Here is a 9705-nt window from a genome sequence, read left to right as displayed (position 1 = left end):
AGTTTGGGCATATGGGCCAAGGGTTTTAGGTGTTAATAGGTCTTTGGGCTATGTAAATGGGCTAACAATTTTGGGTTTTGTAAATGGACTGTAAAACTTTTATTAATTTATTTAATTTTTGTTTCTGCTTTCATTTATTTATTTTCTAGGCCCGGGCAAATTTGGGCTATTACAGCTGCCCCTCTTTGCTTATTACTGTGTAACAAGAATAGAGCAAAGATTATAAAAGGACCAAATTTTCCCGGCCTGGCCTAGTCTCAAAATCTTGATCCTTATCTTCCTCAAAGGTATTCTGATAGCTTCAAACTTGCTTCATCATAACTCAGGAATGTCAAATCTGCTATCTTCAACCTGCTCCCTGCAAACTCAGGAACGCCAAGCTGAAATCTTTGATCTACTCCTTGCCTAATACGGAGAAACTGAATCTGTCATCTTTGACCTGCCCTCTGTCAATACAGAGACGTCAAATCTGCTACCTTCGATCTGCTCTCTGTCAATACAGAGATGCCAAATCTGTTATCTTCGATCTGCTCTCTGTCAATACAGAGACGCCAAATCTGTCATCTTCAATCTGCCCTCTGTCAATACAGAGATACCAAATCTGTCATCTTTGATCTGCTCTCTATCAATACAGAGACGCCAAATCTGACCTCTTAGATCTGCTCTCTGTCAATACAGAGATGTCAAATCTGTCATCTTCGATCTGCTCACTGTCAATACAGAAACGCCAAATCTGTCATCTTTAATCTGCTCTCTGTCAATACAGAGACGCCAAATCTGCTATCTTCGATCTGATCTCTGTCAATACAGAGACGTCAAATCTGCTATCTTCGATCTGCTCTCTGTCAATATAGAGACGTTAAATCTGTTATTTTCAATCTGCCCTTTGTCAATACAGAGACGCCAAATCTGTCATCTTCGATCTGCCATCTGTCAATACAGAGACGCCAAATCTGTCATCTTAGATCTGCTCTCTGTCAATATAGAGACACCGAATTTGTCATCTTCGATCTGCTCACTGTCAATACAGAGACGCCAAATTTGTCATCTTTGATCTGCTCTCTGTCAATACAGAAACGCGAAATCTATCATCTTCGATTTGCTCTCTGTCAATACAGAGGCGCCAAATCTGTCATCTTCGATCTGCTCTCTATCAATACAGAGACGCCAAATCTGCTATCGGTGATCTACATTGTCCCTTAAAGGGCATAACCTGTAGAATGCATATGTGCTCATGCCCGATAATTAAGATGCGATGCTCAAAATGAATCAAATGCTCCTAATTATAACGCAAAATGTTGTGAAAATGACTCCTATTTCGAACGCCTTTATTCATTCATCCATCCGAGTTCTATCTTCATTTTTCTCGAAGTATTAATCATACTCTGCTCGTATGTTTTGAATCAAATTGGTCCTATTGTACCATTCTTTGAATGTTATGACCTGCTGGAGATGATCCTCTCCTAGGATTGAATCGTTTGAATTGTCCAATGATCCTTTGGACTGAAGAAGAAATTTCCTCAAGTACCTCCGACCTTTACTCATGGGAATTCTTCAAACAATTGTTCTATTTTAGTTTCCCGTATTATCTAGAGATTTCTAGAGTAATATGCAAAACTTTATTTGTAAAAATATTTAGTTCGTCAATCCTTATTTCAATGCAACACACTTTATGAATAACGGACGACAAATAATTTGATCTTGAAAATAGTTAGACAAATCATCAGAATACAACAAGAAATTAATCTGAAAACATATCTTTGAGAAGAAAAAGAATCTAAAGATAGTAAACAGTACAAAAATCAGATGTCCAACATATCACAGCTTGGGCCTTTGTGTACAAATTCCATGAAGACTGTTTTGAGTTTAACATGTGTTTAGAAGATCCAAAGTACTTTGTTGATGCCCCGGTATGTAACACATTACATTTCTTGTCAAATCTGGTATAGTAAGGTCACAGTGTGCTTTTCAAAATTTGAACTGCCCTTTCGGGTTTTCAACTCAAAACCCCTTTAGTCTCAAGGCACCCTTTGTGGGTTTTCACCTTGGCCTCTCCATTTTTTTTTAGTCTTCAAAGCGCCCTTTATGGGTTTTCACCTTGACTTCCCTTCTCTTTAGACAAAGTACTTCTTGACTGAGTCTGAATTCACTGGATTGGGTAAACTTTTCCCATCCATTTCTATCAAAATCAATGCATCACCAGAGAAAGCCTTCTTCACAACATACGGCCCTTCCCAATTCGGCATCCATTTTCCTCTAAAGTCCTTCTGTATGGGAAGAATCTTTTTCAATACCAGGTCCCCTTCGTGGAATTCTCTTGGACGGACTTTCTTGTCATAAACTCGCATCATTCGCTTCTGATACATCTGACCATGACGAATAGCCTTTAGCCTCTTTTCTTCAATCAAGTTCAATTGGTCATACCGCGACTGAATCTAGTTTGCTTCATCCAGCTTTATCTCTAACAAAATCCGAAGAGAAGATATTTCCACTTCAATGGACAATACTGCCTCCATCCCATAAACCAACAAGAAAGGAGTTGCCCCAGTAGAGGTTCTGACAGACGTTCGATAGGCAAAGAGTGCAAATGGTAATTTCTTATGCCAATCTCTGTAGGTCTCAGTCATTTTCCCTATTATCTTCTTGATATTTTTGTTAGCAGCTTCCACTGCCCCATTCATTTTTGGATGATATGGAGATGAATTATGATGTTTGATCTTGAATTGGCTGCAGACTTCTGCAATCATGCTGTTATTCAAGTTCAATGCATTGTCTGATATAATCCTCTCAGGCATTCCATGCCGACAAATAATCTCCTCTTTCAAGAAATGACTTACTGCTGACTTGGTAACACTAGCATATAAATTTGCCTCTACCCATTTCGTGAAGTAGTCAAAGACCACGAAAATGAAACGATGCCCATTTGAAGCCTTTGGTGATATTGGCCCAATGACATCCATGCCCCACATGGAAAATGGCCATGGAAAAGTCATAACATGTAAATGTGAAGGTGGTACATGAATTTTGTCCCCATATATCTGGCATTTATGACATTTCTTAGCATAACTGATACAATCTCCTTCCATAATAGACCAATAGTATCCAAACCTCATGATTTGCCTTGCCATTGTAAAGCCATTAGCATGTGTCTCACAAACACCTTCATGTACTTCTTCCAAGATTTGTCTGGCTTTCGCAGCGTCAACACATCTCAAAAGTACCTGATCTTTCGTTCTTTTATAGAGGATGTCCCCATCTAGTACATATTCGCAGGCTAACCTCCTCAAGGTTCTTTTTTCATTCTCGGTTGCCTGCTCAGGATATTCATGATTTCTCACATATCGTAATATATCTTGATACCAAGGATGGTCATCCTTTTCCTCTTCTTCAATGTTACAACAATGAGCTGGAACCTCAGAAACACTCATTTAAATTGGCCTCACACCCTCTTTTTTTATTTTCTTTAATCATAGAAGCCAGTGTTGCTAAAGCATCTGCCATCTGATTTTCATCCCGTGGAAGATAATTGAAGGTGATATTATCAAATTCCTTAAGTAACCCCAAGACTACCTTTCGATAATTAATCAATTTAGGGTCCCTTGTCTCCCATTCACCCCTAAGCTGGTAAATTACCAACGTAGAGTCTCCGTATACTTCCAGGGTTCTAATTTTTCGCTCTTTGGCCGCTCTAATTCCCATGATGCATGCTTCATACTCGGCCATATTGTTTGTGCATTAAAAATCCAATTTACATGTAAATGGATAATGATCACCATTTGGAGATACCAGGACTGCCCCAATTCCATTTCCTACTACGTTGGATGCACCGTCAAAGTTCAACTTCCATGGATGTTCTTCAATAGTTGCCACATACATCAAATCTTCATTAGGGAAATAAAAGCTCAATGACTCATAATCTTCTAGAGCTCTGCTAGCCAGGAATTCTGCTATCGCGCTCCCTTTTATAGCCTTTTGACTCACGTAGACTATATCAAACTCTGAAAGCAGTACTTGCCGCCTTGCCATTCTTCTATTTAGGGCTGTTGACTCCATCATGTACTTTAATGGATCAAGTTTCGAAATTAGCCAAGTCGTATGATATAGCATATACTGCCTCAACCTTTGAGTCGTCCAGATTAAAGCACAACACAACTTCTTAATTGGCGAATATCTCATCTCACACTCTGTAAATTTCTTACTGAGGTAATATATCGCCTTCTCTTTTCTTCCTGACTCGTCACATTGACCAAGCACACACCCCATAGAATTACTAAACACCGATAAAGTACAGAATTAATGGCTATCTAGACTAGGCGGAGATAACGCTGGTGCGTTTAACAAATATTGCTTAACCTTATCAAAAGCATTCTAGCATCCCTCATCCCAAGTACCTTGATTGTGTTTTCTAAGGAGGCGAAATATAGGATCACATTTCTCGGTTAATTGTGAAATAAACCGAGCGATATAATTCAATCTTCCAAGAAAACACTGAATTTCCTTATGAATACATGGTGGAGGCAATTCTCGTATGGCTCTAACCTTGTCTGAGTCAACTTCTATTCCCTTTTCGCTGACCACAAAGCCCAATAACTTCCCTGACCTAGCTTCGAAGATGCACTTTGCCAGATTAAGCTTTAACTGAAACTTCCTCAATCTCAAGAACAACTTCCTCAAGACTTCAATATGCTCCATCTCTGTTCTAGATTTGACAATCATGTCATCAACATACACCTCAATCTCCTTGTGCATCATATCGTGAAATAAGGTTACCATAGCCCTTTGGCATGTTGCCCCTGTATTCTTTAGCCCGAAGGGCATTACCTTGTAACAAAAAGCACCCCACAATGTTATAAAGGTGGTTTTATCCATGTCCTCAGGATGCATCTTTATTTGATTGTACCCTGAGAAGCCATCCATAAAAGAAAACAACGAATATCCTGTTGTATTGTCCACTAAAGTGTCGATGAGCGGTAAAGGAAAGTTGTCCTTTGGGCTAGTTTTGTTGAAATCTCTGTAATCAACACATATCCGTACCTTCCCATCCTTCTTAGGGACAGGCATAATATTAGCCACCCATTCTGAATACTTAACCTCTTGTATGAATCCAGCATCAAACTGCTTCTTGACTTTATCTTTTATTTTCAGCACAATATCAGGCCTCATCCTTCGTAATTTTTGTTGGACTGGCTTGCAATCTTGTTTTATGGGGAGACGATGTACCACAATATCAGTATTCAAACCCGACATATCCTCATATGACCATGCAAAGATATCTTTGAATTCACGTAGTAGCTCAACAAGACTTTGTCTTGTTTCCTTTGCAATATGTGTGCCTATTTTCACCTCTTTTCTTTCTTCCAAGACTAAATTTTCTATTGCCTCTTTCTCGCAGGGTAGGATTTGTTTCTCCTCTTGTTTCGCCATTCTTAACAGATCTGGAGACATATCACAATCCCTGTCATCTTCAAAATCCTAAGGTTCTTCTAAGCACATGTCTTGCTCAAAAGAGAATTCAGGATTTGTAGTATCAGTGCTCATGTCATTGATATCTAGGGACTTGCGGGGTACGAAAGAATGTACAAAGAATGAATAAATTTTAAGATGTTTATTTATGAGTTATGTATGAAATGAAAAAAAAATTGAAGAATTTAAAGAGGTCAAAAGAATATTGATCGATATAAAAGAATATTCACTCAGATTGATAACAAAAGTCGTGTTTTATTGAAATGCAAATATCCAAACATGAGCCCATTTTACAAATGAAATCTTATTATTTCTAGGCTCTAGAGTAACAAGAGTGTTTTGAAAATTACTCTGAAAAATATTTAAAAACTACAGGAAGTTCTTCTGCAGTCCAATTGTTTAAAGAGCATCCCGATTCGTAAGGACGAATGCCCCCAAGATTTCTTCTTTCAGACTCTTCATTATGCACAGCATTGATGTGATAATTTCCTTTTTCGAGCAACCCTCTCTCAAGGTGAATTATCCCTCCTGATATAAAGGTTTGGGATATATGAGGGAACGTCATCAGTTCCTACTCTACTTCTCTTCCACTTAAATGCGACCTTCTTCTTTCTTGACACTTCTCTATCTCTTTCCTCCTCTGCTTATGATTTGGCCTGAAACCTAAGCCAAAACGGTTTCTATAATAACCCGAATTTTGCGGTTATCAGAAAAGTGTATTTTCGAGTGTTCGTTACTAAAAAAAAGGATCCGTAAATATTTATCAAAAATATTTAAAAAGTTCAGAGTGGTTAATTAGAGTTTAATTAAGTGAATTTAGCTTAATTAATGATAATTGGATAAAAGGATTAAATTGAATAAAGTGTGAAAGTTTAATTATAGATTAAAAGAAAATAAAAATGACCAAAATGGCAATTATGCCATTTAGCATAAGTGAGGCAACATATAAAATAAAAATATAAGATTTTTACTTAGATTTTAATTAATATATATATATTAGTAATAAATGATATTAAATTAATTTATTATAATTATATTATAAGATATTTATATGAAAAACAAATTAATATAAAGTCAAATGTATAGTAAATAAAATATACAAGTGTATGGATAAAAATACATACATTTGTAATACATGTATTAGATATTAAATAGATATTTATTAATTAAATAATTATATTTTAAGATTTTATATGATAAATATATTAAATAATGACAAATGTATGGTTATAAATGGATACAAATGTACTAATAATATACACATGAATAAATAAATAATACTTATTATTCAAGTATAAATACATGTGTGTATATATAAAAAAGGGAAAATAAAAAGGAAAAAAGAAATAAAGGAGAGAAATAAAGAAACAAAGCAAACGAAACAGAAAGCAGGGGAAGGAAAGAAAGAAAAAGAGAAAAGAAAGAAAAAAAAAGGGAAAATCAAATATGTGAAGCTTGGAAGTTTAATAGGTAAGTCAATTGAGCCCTTTTTACTTAATTTTGATATTTTAGAAGCTTTGGACAAGATTTTGATGAAATTAAGTTGATATTTGAAAAGATATTAGATTTTTAGATACTGTTCATGTTGAGTAAAATGATGAAATAAGGGTTAAATTGATAGAAATTCAAGTTAGAAATGAAATAAGGATTGAATTGTAAAGTAATTCATAAGTTTTATGTTGAAGGGCTAATTTGAGGAAATTTTGAAACTAGTTAAATAAGCTGAAAATTTAGGAGTTAAATTTGAGTTGCGATGGAACTTGAATAGAAATAGAGTATGAATTAAGTTAGTAAAATTAATGGAAATTGATTTTAGGATATAATTGTGAAAATGTTGGAACTAAAGTCTAGTGCTGAAATTATGATTTCCAAAAGTTGTAAAGTAGTTTAAAGTGATAGAATAAAGTGCTAATTGAGAAAAATCAGCTCAATTGAGAGGCTAATTGAGTAGGGACGAAATTGTTATTTATTAAAGCTTAAGGGAAAAGTGGTAATAAACAACTTGCACTAAAACAATATTAGATAGCAGCAGTAGACTAACTTTGAAAAATCACCATAAATTGTAGAAATCAAATTAGAAGATTAAAAAAATATTAAATTAAATCTTATTAAGTCTAGTTTATCATAGAAGAAACGGTGTAAGCAATAGATTTGTAAATCATGAGATATAATAAATTTTGTGAGACAACATCAGAATGATTTCGGGTTCCCCTGTTCTGACTTTGAAAAATCATAAACAATTGGATAATCATAATTATGGGCTTAAATTTATATGTTTTGAATTAAATGAGTCTAGTTTCAATATAAATAAATGGTAACATCATTCAAATTCTATATGAGAAGATAATTAATTTTTAGTGAAGAAGGGTCACAACTGTCAGACAGCAGAATAGGGGTAACTTTAAAGAATAAACTGTACTTATTGACTAAACAAAAAATTATGAAAATTTTATGGTAAGAAGATATATGAGTCTAGTTTCAGGAAAAATTATCGTATCTTAATTTAGAGTTCTAGACCTCCAGATATAAATAATTTAGTGACTATGACACAGATGGACAGCTTGAATATTCATAAAAGTAAATAATAAAAATTATAGATGATGTTACTTACAAGTGTGTCATATACATTAAGGATGTGGAATGGAGAGGAGGAGGAGGAAAAATATATATGAATATCCAGCTTGCATGGCTAATTTGCATGTTTTAGGCTTAAAGACTAAATTGAATAAAAGTAAAACTTCAGGGGCAATTTTGTAAAAATGTCAAAATGATCAAATTGAAGGGAATGAATTGTTTATTATCTAAATTAATAAATTGAATGAAATTTTCAATTTAATATCGGGTGAAAATTGAGAAAATGGTAAATTACCAAAATGTCCCTAAATCTTGATATTTCTACAATTTCGCTAGGTAAGTTTATGTAACTTGAATTATATTCTTTAATGCTTGAAATATATGTTATTGATGTGAATATGATTTGAATGTTCATTGTATGAAAATTGATGAAACGTTGATATATTTGATAAAATGGGAAGAAATCCCGGTTGAATGAAAGGAAATTTCGATGGATCTCTGAAAAGGAATTGGCGGTAAAAAGGATCTAGCCCAGACGGGTGATCCTATCCTAATATAGCCCTCCCGAAGAATATGTGGAAAATGGATTTAGCCGAGACGGGTAATCCGAATTAGGGTCTGAATTTAGCCTGGACTGGTAATTTAGATCCAAGCTTATTAGAGTAATTGTCGTTGCAGGGGATTTAGCCTGGACTGGTAATCCCGACAATACTCTATGAGTTTATATTACAGGGGATTTAGCCTAGACTGGTAATCCCACTGTAAGGATAAGGTTCGCGGGAGTGTGCTCTCTAATATGAAATGTGTAAGACCATGGTTGAAAGATACCATGGCAACCTGATATGAAATGTGTAAGACCATGGTTGAAAGATACCATGACAGCGTGACATGAAATGAATAAGACCGTGGTTGAAAGATACCATGGCAACATGATAGAAAATGAGTAAGACCATAGTTGAAAGACAATATGACATCATGTCAAAGATAAATAAGACCGTGGAAGAGAGACGCCAAGATATCTGTTGAACAACTAATATTCAGGTAATATGTACCAGATGACAAATAGTTATATGAATTGGTTGTACAAAATGGTTGTGTGAAATGTTTACAGGAATTGGTCATATGGAAATATATGTACAAAATAGTTGTATGAAATAATTAAGAAGATAGATAAATGAAATAAGTATAGATACATGGAATTTAATTTATGTTAAGTTTAATACGAACTATTACCAAAGTAAATATACATAAGATATAAGGAAATGATGATGCATGAAATATTGATATAACGAAATGAATGATATATGCTTATGAAGAAATAGTAAGAGAATAATATATTTTGTGACATGTACATATATAATTATCTTTGATATGTTGATATAAGGAAATTATGTAAGTTGAGACTATTATTGAACTTAAGTGTGATATGTTGAGAAAATAGGTATATCATTGTTGAATTTATATGAAGCATGTGCAAGTATACTAACAATGTTGTTGTATGATGCTTAGACAAGTGCCAAGCTATTGATTGAATGGTAACAAGTTTAATTATAAGGAGCATTGAAATGGTAAGTACTTAGATGAAAATATAATTTAAGATTTTGCGAAATTTTTTTTGATCCCGATTCAATATGGTTATTTTCAAAATATGAATAATAAATGACTCAA

The sequence above is a fragment of the Gossypium hirsutum genome, chromosome A08 (assembly GCF_007990345.1).
Source record: "Gossypium hirsutum isolate 1008001.06 chromosome A08, Gossypium_hirsutum_v2.1, whole genome shotgun sequence".
Taxonomy (NCBI): domain Eukaryota; kingdom Viridiplantae; phylum Streptophyta; class Magnoliopsida; order Malvales; family Malvaceae; genus Gossypium; species Gossypium hirsutum.
Note: the sequence above shows the minus strand (reverse complement) of the source record.